General features: G+C 35.7%; 1 pseudogene across 1 annotated transcript; it reads left to right on the top strand.

Moving 5' to 3' along the window:
• Positions 1-2,630: 2,630 nt before the first annotated feature.
• On the top strand, positions 2,631-18,493 carry LOC149797931 (heat shock 70 kDa protein 12A-like; annotated as a pseudogene). Its single transcript, XR_016421920.1, has 6 exons — positions 2,631-3,034; positions 3,821-3,876; positions 9,901-10,266; positions 10,630-10,848; positions 11,293-11,446; positions 15,691-18,493. The product of XR_016421920.1 is annotated as a heat shock 70 kDa protein 12A-like (transcript).
• The last annotated feature ends 1,889 nt before the right edge of the window (positions 18,494-20,382 follow it).

Raw genomic sequence — 20,382 nt, 5'->3', positions numbered from 1 at the left:
CACCCTTAGTTTTGGTACCCGAAGACTTCTGGCGACCAAGGCAACCGCGGTCCATCCTCGTTAGTACGCTACTGAATCCACATAGTATAAATGAACGGAAAAACCTACCAATCTTACTTGGAACATTAGACCGAACCATTGCATGCCATCCGATTAGACTCAGGTCATAAATATGCTCCCTATTTCATTTCGACAGTTGTTGTTTTTTTTTTATTATATAGTACTGAACTTTCCAGTGTGTGAAATTCCTAATATATTTTATGTCAATCTAAACTATTTTCTAAGATGAACTCACGATCATGTTCTTGTCTAATGTTAATCGGATTTTTTTCTCTTTTGAGAAGGCTCCATAAATATCACAGTTTGCACTTCCGGTCAAGCATCAGCTCTAATTACTGACCGTGCATCGTCGCCAAAATACAGACAGACAATCACGTCATAATGATTATATTATAAAGGATAAGCAATTTCCTTGAAATTAATACCAAGAATGGCAAAATCTACCAAGGATCGCCAAGAAAGGAGGACAATGACTTTTGAAATAAATTGGTGATAAATTCGTAGTTACTGACCCAGAATTAATAAATGGGATCTGAGCTCAATTGTGACTTTGCTGTAAATATTGGGATGAAATTATTATGTCACCGTTGCCTGCTGTCACAATTTATGGTACTTAAAGTATTATAATATTATAATAAAATCTAAAGTGATTCACGTAAATAAAGTGATAATTCATTGGCAAATACAGGGCAGGCAACAATTATGATACTTTACGGATACAAGTGGGAAAACGTGTTAGGGAAATGGTTAATTTGATGTTTATTATTTCAAGTAATATAAATATACATTAATAGCTTAATATTTTGAAACTGTTTCTTTTCAGTTTTATTGTATTACAAGAGCCTTTGTTTCACTCATACAGAAGATACTGGCAAAAATGTGCGAAAAATATTTCACACTGTTGCTCTTATCAAATATTTAATTATATTATTTTATAATCACCGTGATCAGTGTATAATGCTTCAAAAGGACTGATTTTCTATTGTATCAATTTACCTACGTCAGTCTAGATGATGAAAGGTCATGACTTTTTAAATACCTACACGATTTCTAAATATATGCATTACTTCAGAGAATATAAAACGGGTCGAAGGGTTATCAATGACTGTCCGTCCTTCATTTTTTGGACTGAAAAGTTTTCTTTTCTTTTCTTAACACAAAGCTTGCATATATCATAAATGGATTATTCTTAACAAAATCAATGTTCAGGGATTGTTAAAATAAAATTCTGCAATTTTTTTGTTTTTCTTGTCTTTCATCTTTTTATATACAAATTTGATATATTTTTGTACGAAAAGCTGATTTTGAATACATCTACGCTGGATTTTTATTTTACAAAACAACATACCAATCCATTGAGTCTTAAAGACTAAAAAACAAGGTTCTGACAATCTATTAGCCGAAAGAGTTTATTTTAGGAATTCATGAAAAATCGATTTGTTCCTTCCTTGTATTCTTTGCAACTGATGACTATTTTCTAGTCGCGGGTGGTCGCGGGTTCGAACCCCGGCCGAGTCATATCAAAGACTCATACAATGGTACTAACAGCTGCCTCGCTAGGCGCTCAGCATTATGAGGCTAGTGTTAGGACTGGCTGACCTGATGCCAGGATAATGTAACTGGGTGGGACATGATGCTACGTGTCTGTGGCATGATGCCCCTGTGCTAGACATCACTATAAACTGCCATACTGCAGACATCGTAGCGATATGACTGCAAAATTGTTAAAGCTGCGTTAAAAATCGAAATCACACACACACACACACCTCTCATGGTGAAGCTATGGACCAAGTTTCCTTACTTTTATCTAAGTATGTTAAGATGATTACCAGTGACAAACAACAGGTAACGAACGCTGGAGATAGGATCGTCAAAAAAGTTCGAGTGATCTTCGACCAGGAGAAATAAAAGCTAGTAGCTCGCATATCACAAAAATTATGTCTACATGCATGTGACTCACACATATGTAAGAAGTGTATCATGACCTTTAACTAGACAAATACATTAATTATACACTGAAAGTCTTAACTTGAAATAGACAAAAACGTTTGACGGCTAATTTGTTCGAGATTAAAAATTTCATAAAAGGATTACATGTATCGGTGAAGGTTCTTTTGTGGTGTAAGTACCAGACATGGTAGTTCAGTTGGTTACTTGACGGACTCGTAATCAAATGGTATATGGTTCAATACTCGCCCAAGTCAGACAGGGTCAGTTGGCTTTGTGTCGCCTTGGAAAAGTCAATTAGCTCCAATTTTCTCGGCATGATATATTTAATAATGTGTTAAAAAGTGTGGCTAAAACCAACCACCAACACCAAGAACAACGACAGTATGAGCGTACAGTATTAGCTTTTATCTTCCTTTTGGGGGAGGGGGCGAGTGGCCAAGTGGTCTAAAGTGCTCTCCGTTACGGATCACTGCCATCTCACCTCTGTCTGCGTGGGTTCGAGTCTAGGATTCGGCTAATGTGGGTATGTGAGAAAACTTGCCAGTAGCTTTTCGTGGGTAGGTGATTCTTTCCGGGGTTTTCCCGGATTCTTCCTCCACCATTAATACTGGCCGCCATGTATGGCCTATCGTTTGCTGAAAAATGGCGTTAAACCCTACAACAACAACAACAACAAATCTTAATTTTGTAAGCCCCCATAGTCACATGCTTGGTATTTCATTCCATGTTTGAGCAAAGAACGGATGAAAAGAAGAAAGAAGACAAAGAAAAGGAAAGGGAGGAACGAGCAGATAAATGGGAGCAATATACACCGCTCAGTGTTTTTTTTATAATCATGCTACAATCGATTGAGGGTGCAGAATATTTATCGGTATCATATTGATGGTCTACTTAACGGGTATCAGTTACAGAGACCAGGAAGTAAATTGTTAACAACTATGGCTGTGTATTATGACTAAAATAGATGTGAGCACAAATAATAATTCTCAAACAGTATTTGGAAAGCAGTAGAGCTTGTGACGCGGTATGTATCACTGTTACTGGAACTGTATCTATCAAAGTCCACAGCTTTTTAAAGGTCATACCTTGTTTCTTTGTTGTTTTTTTTTTCTTCTTTTTTTTTCTTCTGGTTTTTATTTGGGTTTTGTTTTTCCTTTCGGTTCGTTGGGGTGGGGGTGGGGGTAAATGGCTATCCTTGTTGCTGCTGTATGGTTGATAATATTCTAATTAAATAGAATTTGCTGGAGGAAAACAAGGGGACGGATTTTACTTGTTCTTGACCACAGGAAGAATACTGGCAAGTATGAAAGATAATTATGCTATGTTTGGCACGACTTGCTTGAAAGGCAGTCTACAAATCTTCTATGTTACTTTAATATGCACAGTTTTGGTTAATATAAGAACATATAGTAGCTATAGTTACGTAATTGGTCATTATTCTGAGATCATAAAAAGAACATTCGGTTGTGCATATTCTAAAATTCAAGTTTAGGACCAAAGAACATGGCTCATATACTAGTCTCAAGGTTATTTATCTCTTCCACGAATTGCAAAGGAGGCCCGTATAGGGAATACGATAAAGTATTCTAATAAAATAAACTCTCGGGTGTAGTTGTGGGGTTTTTTTGTGGGTTTTTTTTGTAATCTAGGTTTGTTAGGTACCTAATGTGTCTGCCAGTAAAACGAAATGATCACCGTTGTAGAATGTATGTTTAATTTGTATTTTTAAGTATTTTGTGTACCGTTCTGTTAAGCATAGATTCACTCTTTTTACACATGCTATTCTAAGAAAATGTTATGCAACATACAGGAGTTCAACGTAGACAAGATAAAAGAAAGCACAGCTGAGGACAGATTGTGTATTATGTAAGTATTGTTCCTACTTATCACTTTGAAATACACTCTGAAATATAGTATGTAGAAACGTTTCCTTATAATATTATCAAGGCAAAAGTGGGATGAATTCCCCACAAGCAATCGTATACTTGATAGACGAAATAAATATAAAAAATTCCATTACGGAAGTATTATAGGCTTCTAAAATGAATGGGGGCGGTACAGGTGGGCGTCTCGTAAATACAACAAAGAAGCTGAAATCCAATTTATTTAGGAAAATATCCTGCGTCGTATATTTCTGTTTCATTATTTTCTTATCTCATTGCAGAGTTTTTTCGAACAATTTATCACGTTCAGTAATGGGAGAGAAATCTACAAGTTTACTTACGCGTGAAAACTTTTTGGTACCCGTTGGTGGTGGTAGTGGTAGTGGTGACGGTGGTAGGAAGGTTTTGCTTACTGTTAGATTAGCATGATATCCTTTGATAATTATTAAAATATCAGATACATTACATCCAAACTTTATTTTGTCTTCTCAGTTCAGAGGGATAACAATAAAGCCGTGTTACTGTCATTTAAATATTGAGATGGTGCGTCTGCCTTACACTGGCGAATTTTATAGCTTCTCATCATATATTATATTTCAAATAAAGAGTTTATCAAAATGTAGCTCCATCGATTTCTTCTTCTAACGACTTCTAAGAAAACTCTCCAAGGCGCAAACTACTAACATTACCATAACAACAACAAAAAACAACTACTCTTACTACTGTTGATATTATAAGGAATGCTGATACTGATTATATTCAAATATTGACGGAGAATTATATGACAACTCTCACAACTGGGCGGTCTTTACCCAAGTTCACCTACCTTTAAGTGGTGCCCTCAACATATAAGCTACAATTATTGTTCATCTGCCAGCATTTGATGCATACACTTTATCAACACTTTAAAGTAGTATATAGAAATAGGGTTATGTAGAAGTATATAGAAATAGGGTTATGTAGAAGTATATAGAAATAGGGTTATGAGCACAGAAAGTCTGGCGTCCCAGTCCAGACCACGCTTTTTGTGCTAGTATGCCTCGTAAGTCAAATCTGAGGTCTCTTTGTCTACAAGGTCATGTACGCAAAACTTCTGATCACAAATCCTGCCTCAACTCACAGCCTGTGAACTTTTGTTAGTACAGAATCTCGATCGCTTCAGGGTTATCAAACCCTTTGTGTCCAGTAGCCTTATTTCCACCTACTACATTTGTATTTTGTTACAGTAATATCTTTTGTCTTGCCAGCCATTATAATGCAAGCTTATTGCATTACAGTAGATCTTAAGTTTATCTTAGAGACGATTCCATTCGTGCATACTCTCAAGCAGAAGTCAACGGATCGGTATCGAATCATGACGACCACTATTGATGGCTTTGAGTTGGTTCCAGTCCATGGAGTGTGTACGTTTGCTACAAACGGTGGTATAGCATAAAACAAAGGCTATAACAGTAACGTTGCCATGTCTTTGGGGATGCTATTTGAGCTGGTCTTGATAAAATATGTGGAAATCACAACGGGTGGATGGAAATTATATTTGTATTCAAGCCATAGATGGATTTAGACATAGCCCTGACGGCTACATGATTCACGTTATAATTTTTACGTCGAAATATGCCCCACGTGACAGACCGTACAACTCAATCTAATATTTCACAGTACCAGTTCACTTGGCATCACCAGCCTGACTTTAACTAGTCAACCATAAATAACTCCAAACTCGAAAACATATTTATTATTAGAAACTTTACATTTATTTATAGCTCCTAGGCGATCTAAAGGCACTCATAATATCTTAAGAAAAGAATGTATACACAGGTACAAAATTATATCTTCTAAGCAGATAAACACTACAATTTACAGTCATGAACAAAATTGCAAACATTATTGATATACATAACACGAGACCTGAATGAGATCAAAACTATTTTCTCAACTGACCTGTGTTTATATCCGGTATAAAATTTTCCATTGATATCCACGTATTTTTTCAAAACGATCATTGATGAGGAAACTGAATTAGATTTTATTAGCAAACCAGTCCGCTCCTTTTATATAAAATATGCTGATGTAAGAAATTCTTTGAGACCTTTAGAAGCAAGATAGATGTATTTTCACAAAACGTTTCTAATTGGACTATTCTTGGCTTCTCAAGATGCGACATACGTACTTCCAAATATAATCCGATTCGTTCATGATCTTGCTTAATATTGCAAGTCAGAATCCATCATTGCCAAGAATGTGTGAATATAAAAAACAACAACAAATGTTTCATGTGGGCTGTGTTGTCCACATTGTTTCTAGTATCTAGAAATCCAAATCGTGTAAGCAACTAAACAGCTTATGAAACCAGATGGATCAGACTAACATTATTATTCCTGTCCAGATTAATGACATTCCAAAGTATGAGCGACAAAAACATGTTTCAGTCAATGTTTTAGGCGTGAACGGTGGCATGATTTATTCGCTTCATTGGTCTTCAGTCTCTTGCAAAACAAATTTGTTTCTGTTTTACATTCACAACGTTCCACTCTAAGAGCTGTTCTCAATGCAAAAATGACTTGTACATAGGCCTACCGAGACAGTCTTATATTTGATCGAACCAAATACCATTGTCATTATATGGGCAAATATCGTCGTGCTGCTAATGACAAGTGCAACCTTCACCTATAAGATTCCAGAGTTCTTTCCGGTGGTGCTATATAATTTGCTTGATCATGACTCGTATTTGATCGTCAAACACTGGAAAATATAAAAAGAACAGCACTTACATTCCGAACAGCATGGAGCAATCTGCGTCATTTTTCACTTGGCCATCTGCGTTCAATAAAAAAAATAACTAGTTGATGATGGCGTCATTAAATGAGTTAGTAAAAAACACAAGTGATCTGACATACCGCAAATGGATTTGGCTGCTCTCTTGTTTTGATGAACCATCGAAGGAACCTACCCGAATGATTATATGTCGTCATGGGAAGAATGTAATGAAACCAGTCTGCAGCACAAAAAAAAATATTTATTTGGTTCACTTAACAATGAGAATGTTTCTGATTATGACTACAAACATGCTTGCAATGTCTGGACTGGAACAAATTTATTACCGGAAATTTATGCGTATCATGACGTAACTTAGACGCGACACGTGGTGCTCCTCTTAGACGTTTTTAAAACTTTTCGTGATCTCTGCATATGTTAATACTGGCTAGATCCTGATTGGTATTATTCAGCTCCATGCTTTTATCTTGGGATGACGCACTCAAGCTGTCTAAAGTGCGATTGGAACACGTCACCAATATTGACATGTATAATTTTATCAAGAATTGACTTCGCGGTGGAATTTCGCTGATCTCCGAAAAATTAAATGCCTATGCCGAGATTGTAGCGATGAAGATATTTGATGAAAACTTTATTGTGACTCATAGGAAGAACGCTGGTATTTTCGTCAAGATGTCCATTTACTGCGGAATTCCCATTTTGGAGTTGTCCACGTTGTGAATGTCCAATTTTGACTATGGGTACGTAAAACAAAAGTATGGCAACAAAATCAAGTTGCTTGTAACCGACACAGATTAGGTATGCAATGAACTCGATAACGAAGATGTCTAAGAAGACATGATTGTCGCGAAAGAGCGTTTTGATTTATCTGTCTGACCCAAAGATAGCAAAGTGCATGATGATTAAAAAACAAACAGTCATTGTAAAGTTTAAGAATGAGGTTCCCGGAAGACATAGTACTGGCTTTGTCGGCCTCAGATAAAAGATGTACTCTGTCAAACTTGCCAACGCTAGTGCTAAAAATGCGCCAAGGGCATCAAGAAAAATTTTGGCAAAAACGATGGCACACATGATGGTTATCTGAAAGTACATTCTGGTGAGAAACACTCTGTAACAAAGAACACTAATATACAGCAACCACGTTTCTCATACAGTCTCGTAAAACAAGTTAGGGCTATCTGCGTATGTTCGCAAGCGATATGTTCTCGATGATGGCGTCAGTACCCTTTGTTTAAAGTGACTTTAGAACTCAAAGTAATACTGGCTCAGGTATTTTTGCAGAATTGGGTTTCATTTAGGTAGACATGATTCTATACAAATCCCATGATTTCGGCTGACTTTATACACTCGTACAAAATACCCAAGATAGATTTCAGATCGGTTGTTATACAATAAGCTTGTATTCAAGCAACTGACAAGAAAAATCTATTTTTATGCAAATAAATATATAGGTAACAAAAATATTCCCTCTTGAAGGGTAGTAGTTAGAAATACGGTTAGTGAGCACAAGGGGTTAGCTACCCTGAACCGATCGAACTTTTTGTACCAACATAAATTAACTGGCTGTGGCATGAGCCAGGATTTATGATCACAATTCTTGTGTCCATGACCTTGTGGACGTACAGGTCACAGATTTTAGCACAAATATGTTGGTTAGTACTGTGGCGACATACCCCTTGCGCTCATAGTCGTATTTCTAGATAGTATCATTATCTAGATATGGATTAATATATTATTTAGATTAACACAGGCTGATTCCAATCAAACAAGACCTTGGAAATAGCCACCATATATATATATATATATATATATATATATATATATATATATATATATATATATATATATATATATATATATATATATATATATATATATATATTTCTACCTGAGAAAGGCTTATCCCTCTACCACTAACTCCTTTAAATAGAAGTTGCAAGGATTCATTGTCATTGACGGGTTTACCCTTGGGCAAACTTAATAGGATGTAGACCGCCACCATTTTCCGTCTAACTTTCTCTCATTATCCTTTCTCTAAACAAATTGCGAAGGGATACATAATTTATTATTATTATTATTAGTAGTAGTAGTAGTAGTAGTAGTAGTAGTAGTATATTCGTTGCGTTCGTAGCATATTTCCTATATTTAACTATGTTTCGCATATCATCATCATTATTTGCATGTTGTTTCATCCCGGTGTAACTCAAACATTCCAAATATAGGTCATTGATACCTATTTCATTACGCTGTACGAATTTTAATTTTCAATATGTTCGTTTGTCACACCCTCTATGTCTTTGACATTATGTCACCTGCACTCATTAAATTTGCTACCTGGATGCAGCTCAGGAATACTACATCAACAATACATGAAATCGGTCACTGTTGTCTATTTTGATTCATGAGCAACTCTTGCATTTTCAAGTAGCATTTTCAAACTATGCATATTCTGCATATTATTTCATCCACTCTCCCATACACACACACAATTGGTATCATGAATGTCAGCATGAATGGTTCAACCATAGGTCACTGTGAACTACTTTTCATCCTTAATCCACTTTGCCACCATAAACCGAATATGTTTTGACAAGGGGATTCCTATAACCATCAAACTATACAAACTTTATACATTAACTCATTTTTAAAAGCACTAAACAACGTTGAAAACGGTCTACCTAGATTTTTCTACAGATATACATTTTCAACCCATACGCCAGACACAAAATATCCTGTACTCAAACCTAATCCAGTGCGAGAATGTAATTTACATTCACCTTTCCTATTGGCATAGACATGGATGCTGATATAACATGAATTTACAATGGATTGTAGGGGTGGATAGGAGATCAGACTTTTCAAAAGAGAGTTGTTTGTCAAATAATTGTAGTTGACTCTTTTCTGCCATAACGCTTACACACACACACACACACACACACACACACACACACACACACACACACACGGACATTGAATCTTAGATGCCATAAGATTTATAATCGGTTCAATTTAAAATAAAAGTTAAAAATACGATAATTAGGAAATATATACCAGAAATATAAAGGAAAATAATGATAAATTTGTAAATGTCGCTTTTACAGCAGAAAATATGTAAGCGAAACTCATTTTTTTATCTGTTGAGAAAATTATAAATATTATATTCATTATTAAAAGTCCCCAAGCGTTGGTGCAAGAAACATAACGTTAATCATTGCATACATTTATGTTACAGATCATCCAATCAGGAATAACTCCCAGCCTTTACCTCTGAGGAGAACGTTTCAAGATGGCGACGTCCATGAGCTCATATCTTCTTGTGGCAGCCATAGACTTTGGAACCACGTATTCCGGTTATGCTTTTTCTTTTCGGAATGACTATGAGAAAGATCCATGTAAAATATCCGCAAACACATGGAATGCTGGTTCACGAGCACTGGTGTCCCTGAAGGCACCAACATGTGCCCTCTTCGACCCGAAAAAAAAATTCCACTCCTTCGGCTATGAAGCGGAGGAGAAATATGCAGACCTTGCCGCAGATGGTGAAGCTCACGGATGGTATTACTTCCGAAGATTCAAAATGACTCTCTATGACAAAATGGTAGGTACCCAAAACACTGGAAATAGCAGCTTTCCTTCTCCTGAAATACATATCTATTCAAATAGTGATTGAACTTTAGGGAACGTTGCCAATCGAAATATGCTACTTCTAAAATGATTTTTATTCTTTGATGCATTTAATTTGTACAAAAATTATATAATATTAAAATTTATACTTCATGTAAAGCTATGACTAAGGGAAAGAATAGTAACTTCGAAACTGAACGCGACAGCTAATAAAAATACTGCATTTTAGAAGGACTAGCCATCAGCAAGAAATATGATACATAGCTATAGAAATTTACAAAATTATAGGTTGGCTTCATTTTCAAAGGCTCTTAATTTATATTATTCTTATTTTCAGTCTCTCAAAAGAAACTTTGACCTGGAGGATGATGGTGGAAAGACGTTGTCGGCATTGTTAGTATTCTCCTCGTGTCTTAAATATCTAGTAGACCATTTGTTTAAGACCTGCCAAGATCGCATCTCAGGTATAGAGAGGACTGACATAAGATGGGTATTAACAGTTCCTGCCATCTGGAATGACGCTGCCAAGCAGTTCATGAGGGAGGCAGCTGAAAAGGTAGGAATGCATTTTAAACACCATTCCGTTGTTAGTTCGTTTACTCAAAGAATTTATCACAGCGTCTCCTGTTATTTGCTGACATATATCAATTCTAAACAACGATATATTTGACTTATGACATTATATATATATATATATATATATATATATATATATATATATATATATATATATATATATATATATATATATATAAAAACATATTCGATCTGTTCGGGATATTCAAGATCTCACTTGTTTCCTCTTCATTTGTTTACGAGTCCGTTAGATACGTAGGCTTGTTTATATGTGCGTTAGCTTTATGAGAATAAGATATTTTTAAAGCCAATTATGATTTAAAATGTAGATGATTGAAAAAGCCTGGTTTGATCAAAAAGGCGGCAACGATTAAATTTCTTCTTAGTATAATCTACATCTGAATTGTTTGACATTCAATTTCAGGCTGAAATTCCTGGAGATCAGCTGCTTATAGCCTTAGAACCTGAAGCTGCGTCTATATTTTGCCAGCATCTGCCCATTAAAATGTTAACCGGGACAGAGGGTGGCTTCCAGCCATTCCAGTTGGGATCAAAGTACCTCGTTCTAGATGCAGGAGGTTTGTTAATTTTTCTTGATATAAATTGAGAAACTTCCTTCATCGTGTACTAAACAGAACGATTCCATTAAAATATAAGTACATAGTAATACAGGAAATACAAAATAGCAATACCTTGTTTCATAAAAAGTGAAAAAATATATTTTCCATATCTGCAAATTTCGTATGCGGAAGAGTTTAAAATAACTAGAGACAATGATTATCGCATCTCAGGCAACTAAATTACTTAATCGTGGTTATCCTCAACCATTACCGAACTGACTGAAACTACTTATGTACCAGATTGGAAAGAACTGTTATGCAGTATGAACATGTATAAACAGTTGTAATGTGGGCCACTATGCGATCATAAGGAATTTAACACCAGGCCTGTTACACTATTGGGTCAAATGGGCCACTACGAGGTCAATGAGAATGTAACATTACGCCTCCATTATGACCTTATAAAACTAGTCAATACATTTAAGATGATGCGACGGTATGGAGCCAAAGAAAAGTGTAATGTTGAAACTACACATCTTAGCCATCCACCATCTAAGTAATACCCATCTATCTACCGACCAACAGCCAGTCATCTACTAATCGAACACCCATACTTACTAACCAACACGCCGTCCGAGTGCCCACTACACTGTCATCTACTGACCAACACTGATTCATCTACTAACCTACACCAACACTCACTAAACAACACGCAGCCTGAGCCACCAACACCCAATAATATACCGTCCAACACCCACTCATCTACTAGCCAAAACCCACACTTACTAGCCAATACAGAGTTCGAGTGACCAAATACTACTCATCTACTGACCAACGCCCACACTTACTAATCAACAGGTCATTTGAGGCACCAACACCCACTCATCTACTAACCAACAGCCTCTTATCTACTAACACAAAACGCCTTCTGAGTGACCAGCCTTGGCTGATCTACTGACCAACACCGCAAATCCTATTAACCAACATCCACACCTTACTAACCAATTCACAGTTTGAACTGACAACACCTACACCTGCTAAACAAAAGTCGTTTAACTGACAATGCACAATCATCTGCTAAGCAAAACCTACAGTTAACAAGATGTTTGGTCTGACCATCACCCACAGCTAATGACCCACACTCCTTTGACTGACCATCATCCAGGCATTCCAGGCATCTACTGGCCACAGAGGACGGGAAGTCCATTCGAAAGAATGCTACCTAGTGGATGCATGCCTATATCTGGTTGTGATGTATAAAGCATTACCTAGGTGTTATAAATATATTATACATATCTACAATTAATGGATTTACCTTATAATAACCCTAAAAGGGACGTGACTAAAAGTAATGATAAAATTATGAACGTGTCACTGAATTTAGAGAAAAACCTGAGTATTATATTAAAATCACAGGGACTAAATACAGTGCTGAAATTCCAAAACTGTCACACAGTTTAGAGGTTACTGGAAAAATTCCGGAAAATTGGTAGACTTTTGTCTGCTAAAAGTAATACTAAAACTCCGAATCTGCCACCTACTTTAGGGAAGACGGAAACAATTCTGAATAATATAAAATTATTGCTTAGCTTAAAAGTAAAAATTAAAATTCCGACACTCATTCGAAATTTAGCGCAGACTGAAAAAGTCCGAAAAAAGTTTAAATTATAACATAGACTAAAAGTAACACTGAAACTCCAATCTAATAGTAGACTGAGTTGAGATTTTTTAACTCCCTCTAAAACATTAAAGTTGTAAAATGGATTTCTACAAAATGCATATTTTTCGACAAATTTAACATTTGAAATTAAAAGGGTTGTTGGGAGTTCACACAAGCAATCACAACAAGGACGACAACGGCAGCGATGTCGGACTATGACGAGGAAAGGTTTTAAGACAGTTACTGCTGATGATGGAATGTGAGTGGCAATACACATGCACTATATACACATTCATACTACCCCTATAAATTTCCTACCGTTCCTTTGTAAACGAAACTAACACCCATACCACACTTATAATCCCTGCAACCCAGCAGTGAATTAAAAGCAGAGAAAAGGGATGGAATATAAACACTTTATACACTCAAAAATATTTATATACAGTCACTCATGGAGTGTAGGAGAGAAACTCGTTGAAATGCTAACACATTATACCCACATACTTGTATACTATCATCCACAGAGTGAATGGATAGTAATAGAAGGAGTGCTCGCATACACACACGGTGTACACAAAGACACACACATACACTCATACATGCAATCACAAGACAGAACTGTGGGGTGACGTTAAAACCATTATACACAACACTAAACCCCCATACTACCCCTATACCATCTTCTTTTAAACAATATTAAGACAGTTACACCTTAAGATGGAATGAGTCTCTCTCTATCTCTCTGTCTCTCTCTGTCTCCCTCACACACACACACACACACACACACACACACACATACAAAACCTATACACAAACTCCTACTATCCGTTTAGCTTCCATACCTTCTCCTTATAAACAAACCTACCACCCCCTATCATCCTTATAACCCCTACGACCCTAGCACTGAAATAAAAGGATACAAATGGGTCCACACGATAGAAATAACCATACTTATATACTATCTTCTCACCCATACGACAGAGAAATCTAGCTGTTTTGCTAACCTTACTTTTCTTACCTCAGTCTAGTCATCTCAGACCAGTCGTCTCAGTTAAGGTGTCTACGCGCTCAGGACTACTTTAAAAAAAGAAACCCTTGTTGTCTTCTGCTGTGCCTGACGTAGTTGTACTAAAATCAAACAAAACAACAACAACAGCAACAAATATATAACAAAAACAATGTAACTTAAGGTAAATCCATCTTTGAGAACACACCATAAAAAACATTTCGGGAGAGACAAAGACACAAACGCATACGATGTCGAGATTTTTTGGTATTATGCTAGTTAGTTCCACACAGGATGGTCAGTTTTATCCTATCTGCAGACCTAGCTCAGCACATTTTTAAATCAGCGTCATTAAACGTAGCTAAAGCTACCCAACTAGTTTTAAATACATAGTGTGAAACAAATTACATACTGTTAGCTACATTTAATGACGCTGACCTGAAAATTGACTGTGCTACAGATAGGATAACATTCTCAATGCTGTGTGAAATGAACTATAACAGAAAACACTGATCCATGCATATAGACTATAGACCTATACACTTCATAGCCTCCCAACTCTCTTAACAACTACAGAAAACTTAGTAACATCCTGAAAAGATTTATATAAAACATGCTTTCTTCTAATTTTTTAAGCATCTCCATTGTGCCCTGGTTGAATCAAAAATATGCCTACAATATTTAATGGCAAATAATGCATTTACCAGCCAGAAATAATCATTTATCCGTTAACACATTAATCCATAAGCAAATTTCACTGTAGCACTTGCCATATTTCCAGGACAGATAAATAAATGTTCAAAGAATACGTGAACTTGAACGTTTAGCACATGGTTATCCGCTCGAGTCCATTTTTGGAGGATATATTTATACACAGGGGTAATTTTACAATCAATATTAAGGTCAACACAAGTATGTCACAAACAGTTTTACCTCCTCCATAGAAAAGAATAGTTATATACGATAGTGACACCGATCTCTAATTACCCATGAATAATCTAAAGCAAGATATTGCTCTTCGTTACAGCTTGTACTAAGTATAACTACAGTAGAGCTGAGTAGCCAATATCGATTTTTATTTACATATAACTTTTCAAAATTGGAACTGATGAAAATAAATTGTCAATTTCATATAACATCCATATATTAAATGTGATAATACTTTATTACTATGCGACGTTTTATGATGTTATTTTTCTTTGCTCACGTGAATAAACTGTACTTTGGACGCAACGGTCACACCGCAGCCCTCATTAACATATTTATATTTGTGCGCCGCATGTAAACATTAGATGTGAACACTAGTGAAGAATTCCTTTTACTTTAAAGGAAAATATTGGGTGAGAAAAATAATCTACGTTGGGGTTTGGACCGAGACAAGGGAATCCCAGTCGCGGGGTTACATTATATGTCTCCCCACTCGGGCAGGCCTCGTGGGGAGACAAATAATATAACCCCTTGACTGGGATTTTCTTGTCTCGGTCCAAACCCTAACATAGATTCTATATATACATGAAGTTGAAAGTTGTGTGTGTGTCTGTGTCTGTGTATGCACTAAGATGATTCGCACAATAACGTTATTTTTCGTAATTTTAGGTGGCACAATTGATATAACAGTGCATGAAGTTATGGATGACAGAGAACTTAGAGAACTGCACAGGGCTAATGGCGGTGATTGGGGTGGAACAAAGGTAGACAAAGCCTTCACCGATCTGCTAACTGATATCGTTGGAAATGACGTTATGAGGGAAGTTGACAAGAAAGACAAATCGGATCTCATGGATCTCTTCAGAGAGTTCGAGGTCAAAAAGAGAAACTTTAAGCCTGATATGGAAGGTAAAATTAACATGAAAGTCCCCATTGCCCTAGCCGAAATATGCAAAGCGAAAAGAGGAAAGGAAATTAAGGATATTATTGCTTCAAAGCCAAGTACAAGAATCGCATTAGCTGGATAGGGGACAAGTTACGGATAGAACCTGGTGTTGCAACAGGTTTCTTTCAAGAGTCGTGCACCGCAATAGTAGAACATCTGGAGAGTTTGTTTAATGAGCCAGAGGTTCAGGATGTACCCACGATTTTGATGGTCGGCGGCTACTCCGAATCACCTATCCTCCAGGATTTCGTGAAAACCAAGTTTAAGCAGAAGAAGATAATAATTCCATCAGATCCTGGCCTGGCAGTTCTCAAAGGAGCAGTCATATTTGGACACAATCCCAACAACATTGCAGAAAGGATTTGCAGATACACATATGGAATGGATACTCTGGTTCCATTTATCCATGGTGAACACCCCTTAGAAAAATTGTACATTACAGATCAAGATGAAGAAAAATGCTCAGATTTCTTCCTTAAATTCGCAGAAATAGGAGATCCGGTTAGAACAGATGAACCTCAGTATGAGGGTACTCATCATCCGGTAAATTTTGAGCAGGATTCTGCTGCCTTCTCCATCTATGCATCTACTGAAAATGATCCTGCATACGTGACGGATGAGTCCTGCACACACTTGGGTACCCTTCACATTAAGCTCCAGGAGACCGTCGGAAACGATCGCCCTATCTTCGTTCAAATTTACATGAGCGGTACAGAAATAGAAGTAGCAGCAAAAGAGGAAAATACCGGTGAGGCGGTTTCTGCAAGGTTCGACTTTTTGGATTAATGCCTGATTCGCTGAGACTTTCTGGTGTATAGTTTCCATCACGCTAAGTGTAATATTAATAACGATTGGATCTATTTGTCAAAAGGGGCCATTTTTCGTCCATGGATATAAAGATCATTTGAACTTAAGTACATTATTAAATTTGAAGACAGAAAGAACTCTTGATAAATTTATTTAACTTTTTTAGAAGAATATTATGCAACGGAATGTGAATTGATTACTTATTCATTTGAATATGTGTCTTGTAGCGAGTTTTATACGAGTAATGGCATTCATATATTTAGATATTATTATTATTTAGCAAGGAATAATATTCTATTTATAGCTATGTTTGTGTATAGAAACTTGTACAGGAGTTCTACCTACTTCTCCTAGATGTGTTTATCAAGAAAAGACTCAACTTAAACATGCATGAATACATCTATTTATGTCACTTATAATTTAAACTTACTTTTCTTACCTAAAATATTTAAAGAAAAGATAAGCACACACCACTCCCGTCCCCACCCGGAAGAGGAGGGGGAGAGACTCCACCGGTAATATGGACTTCACGTACCTTACACACACTATCGTGGTGATACGAATGTTTAAATATTGTTAGTCCAGACAGCCAACTTCATTATATCTAACAATCCTACTGATTTAAGAAATATTTCAGTGTTGAACGTACTAAAAGATATGCTGTTGAGTCAACTGGTCATGAACATTAACCAAATGTAGATTTGACAGACGATATAACACTCGTTTTTGTTATCACTTGACGTCCTAGGCGTCCAGAATGAATTCCCCTGACATCACTTTCCATCCTATTTTAGGTTATATTCTCATATGTTTTTGAAAGGAACTCGTGTGACTGACTACTTGGAATAAGAGGACAGTATGTTGTATCATCCATTCATTATTGACAATTATTTGGAACACCACTGGAATTTAATTTGAACTCATTCTATACATTTGTTCTTGTGATAGAACTTTTCAGTTTGTGCTCCAGGGAAACAACTGATTTGTTGACTTTTACAAAATTTGTTGGTTTAACTCTTTTCTGTGACTTAGTGTACGAAAATAGATTCGTATCTATCTATAAGGAGAGTGATATTACTTATTTCAGATGTACTACTGTTTCCGGCAGGTAATTTTAATGCTAGAATTAAGGATATTTTTTAGACTTTATCTCGGATGGTAACTTAGAATTTGTTTTGGAAGATGTACCGTATGAAGGTGATTCGCTTCCAACACCAAAATAAACTAAAGATTATGAGAGATGTACAAATTTCGGTAAATCATTTGTACAAATGGGTTGTACACTTGGAATGCACGCTTTAAATGGCCGGTTGCATGATGACCTCGATGGGAATTGTATATGTACAGCTAAAGATGTGAAGCTTGTAGACAAATAGATGCTTCCTCAGGACTTTAACAGTTATATCATACTTTCCATGTTAAGAAAAGAGACGAAAGCGTACATTTCCCATTAAAATGCACCTTCGGGTTTCCATGTGGTATTTGAGAGTCCGATAAAATTTAATGATTAAATAGACGGTATATTTTCTGAACAGTTAAGATCAATATTAAACGACTAGTTTAAGGAATTGGTTTTGCCAAATGTTAGATGTTCCAGCTGGTTTACTCAGCTAAATGTGAATCGATTAACCTAAATATTGATGTGCTTGTAAATACTTTATTGACTTTGTTTTATATGTCTAGTGATTTATTAAAGTTCGACACAGTCGGTTCTACAAATGGATCATCCCAACCTTTTTGGTGGGATACTAAGTGTGAAAAAATAGTCAATAATGAGAAAAAATTATTGTGTACGTTTAGAGTAATTAATTCTTCAGTGAATCTTGAGTTGTAAAAGCGTGCGAAACATAAATTCATATATGTATGTAAAGTGAAGATGGAAATTACCTAGATAAGCTCTCTTGTTTCTGAGATAATCCATCCACATTAGGATAACGTTTAGATCCTGTGGTACCAAGGCTTATTTTAGTAACATATCCGGCTCAGAGTGGTATAGTTATCTTAAGAAAATCTATACTTAGACAAAGTTCTTTATGGTATTGATGAGGAGGAACATTTTGGGACTATACATGATGTGGATTGTGATATTTTAAATTAACCTATATCTGAAAGGAAGTTACATAAATTATACTTTAACTCAACTCTGTAAAGGCTAGTGGTCCAGATGGGATAGTGTTGACCATTTCAAGTGTACTCTGCCACTTATCACACCATCGTTGGTGGCACTTTTTAACAAAGTTGTTATTGTTGTATATTTCCTTGTTCATTGGGATAAGGTGTTATTTATATATTTAATTTAATTGTTTGTCTATTAGTTTCAATTTTTATTACATTACGTGCTACTGTAATGTAATATTGTTTACTGGATTTGATATTGTCCAGAATAGAGTTCCGTTCTGTTTGACCTGACTGACTTTTACACAACATATAATAAAAACATTTTACCTAGTTGCTGACCTTGTTCCAAAATCAGTGACAGTTTTGCTAAACAACATTTTTTTTAAAAAATGTATCGTTCTCAGAGTAAGAATCATTAAGTTAAGTAAAGGTCATACCTGGACTACGGGACGTCAAGCACGTGTCAGTTGGTAAACAAACTTTTTTTTTTCCAAAAGGATGAACTTTGTCCCTCATCTGCGAATCTGTTTTGCGTCTTAGTTAGACTTATTACAGATCTTTTGATAAAGAATTCAGTCGTGCTTTCAGATCTGACACGTTAAGTTGTATTATGTTGTGACCAGTTTGGGGTGAATTTTATTTTCTTGAAATTATTGAATTTGAGCGATTGATTTCTCTGGAAATACAAAAGTGTTTTGAACAAATTCATTTACCGAAATTTATATGGAATTCAAAAACTGGAATAATATTTTTTGTGTTTCAACAAGAGACTATTGACACATAAGTACAAACCTGACTATTACAGACGTCATCAACTTCCATTTTGAATTTCATCGTGATTTTAACTGATTCATTTAGAACTTTTCATTGATAGGACTTGTGTCTTAATTTCTGGATTACAATTTGGATTTAATTTGCAATACCGTAAATGTTTTTTTTTTCTTATTTTTAAAATACTTTTAGTCAAAGGAAATACATTATTTGTTAAATTTTACAAAGCTTTTTGTCTTTTAATTATTTTAAGAGCATAGACTCGTAACAGAACATTGGGAACTTGTCTTTGGGATATGAATTTTGGCTAAAATATTTCAGAAAACATTGTTTTTGAAATTTAAATTCCCCTAGTTTCGGAAGTTTAAATCCTTAGGATTATTTCTCTTTTAGAAATCTTTAGTGAAATCAACATTTTTTTTTACAATGTCATCAAAAGATGAGATCTTTATTTCAAATCCTACCCTGGAGCTGTTAGCCTGTCTGAAAAAGATGAATTGATTCAGCGTGCCAGAAAATATGATCTGCCTGAGGCAAAAACTTCCTTAACAAAGCAAGAAACAAAACATATTTTGGTCCAATATTTTGTGGAAAAGAATATTTTGGATAAAAGTGTTTTGGTTTCGATCAGGAAGTCTGTATCAGACACTGACATAGAAGTAAAGGAATTAAAATTAAATACAATATGGAATTCATGTTACGAAATCTTGAACTTCAGA

Source organism: Sinohyriopsis cumingii, chromosome 6 (assembly GCF_028554795.1).
Source record: "Sinohyriopsis cumingii isolate HCF-2022 chromosome 6, ASM2855479v2, whole genome shotgun sequence".
Lineage (NCBI taxonomy): Eukaryota > Metazoa > Mollusca > Bivalvia > Unionida > Unionidae > Sinohyriopsis > Sinohyriopsis cumingii.
Note: the sequence above shows the minus strand (reverse complement) of the source record. Positions and strands in the feature narration are given on the sequence as shown.